Genomic DNA, 1272 nt, shown 5'->3' with positions numbered 1-1272 from the left:
TCTAGTCAGTAGTCTATTTAGTAGTCTCTGGTCAGTAGTCTAGTCAGTAGTCTATTCAGTAGTCTCTGGTCAGTAGTCTAGTCAGTATTCTAGTCAGTAGTCTAGTCAGTAGTCTCTTGCCAGTAGTCTATTCAGTAGTCTCTGGTCAGTAGTCTAGTCAGTCAGTTTTAATGTATTGTATTGTGTTGTATGTACATTGAGACCACCTCCTGCTGACCTCTTAGTCAGGTCACCCTCGCAAAAGGTTTCGGACCTCGATGGGTCCTTCCTGGGAAAATAATGCTTACATTTTTTTTTATGCTAGTAGTCTGTCAATAGTCCGGACTGTGCAGTCAAAGTAAGGAGTTTTTCCCAATGAGATTCTTCATAATTGTAAAAAGCGTGCACATCCAAATGCGATAAACTCTAGGTGGTGGACAGAAGTCCTTCTTCATTTGTTACATGTGAATCAAATCTGTCTGCATCAGCTACACTCGTCCTCTCAGAATCAAACTGCATCCATCTTTAAGATGGTTTTATCTCAAACGAGGCATCGTGGTATCATGATAGTAGTCGGCGGCGGCGTCAAACCAGACCCCTCCCTCCTCCACCACCACAGGAAGTGGTCGCAGCTCCCAGCCCCACAGACAGGAAGCCAGGGTGGGGCTAGGTGGAGTCCACCAGGTCACATGATCAGGGCTACAGGACACCCATCTCCAGTAAACACATACACACACACACCCCTATCTTCTTCCCTAATAAGATGTAGCTAAAAGTGTGAGTTAGTAGCGATGAACACCAAAGCCACTGCAACATTTAGCTCACTGTTCTACTGTTCCAGAGACTGACTTGTGTTCAAACATCTTTATTAAAAGACACGTTATTTACAGAGTTTACATAGCTGGGGGGGGTCACACTATACCCATAGACAAACCCTCTCACCCTTAACCACGGATATACATAAATACAGCATCAGAGGCACTTTTATTATTGATAAACAGGTTGTTGCTGGGTTGGAACACTTTACACACACATACACACAGGTCCTCCTCAACACCTCAACTATCCAACCCCACAGCAGAACAAGCTGTAGGGATTTGTAGTCTTCTAACTGTAGTTCCTGGAGGACGTCGCCGTCCGTGCGCCACGACGGTCTGCGGCGCCCCCCCCCTGCCCACCCTGCTCCCCTTGATCATTGGACAAGTCTGTTTCCATGGCACCCAAAAGGAAGGCCAGTCGTAGAGGAGCAACCGTGACCCCAACTGGGGTTCTCAATGACATCATCAGGTAAGA

General features: G+C 46.6%; 1 protein-coding gene across 2 annotated transcripts in view; it reads right to left on the bottom strand.

Moving 5' to 3' along the window:
* Positions 1-1172: 1172 nt before the first annotated feature.
* atg4a (autophagy related 4A, cysteine peptidase) overlaps positions 1173-1272 on the bottom strand; it is an 8042-nt gene continuing 7942 nt past the window's right edge. For both annotated transcript variants that reach the window (XM_084445362.1, XM_084445363.1), the window contains one exon: positions 1173-1272. This exon is cut by the window's right edge and continues 368 nt beyond it. The gene's annotated coding sequence lies outside the window, so the exon portion shown is untranslated.

The sequence above is a fragment of the Borostomias antarcticus genome (assembly GCF_949987555.1).
Source record: "Borostomias antarcticus genome assembly, chromosome: 1".
In the NCBI taxonomy this organism is placed as follows: Eukaryota; Metazoa; Chordata; class Actinopteri; order Stomiiformes; family Stomiidae; genus Borostomias; species Borostomias antarcticus.
The sequence above is the reverse complement of the archived record's forward strand: the minus strand, read 5'-3'. Positions and strand labels throughout refer to the sequence as shown.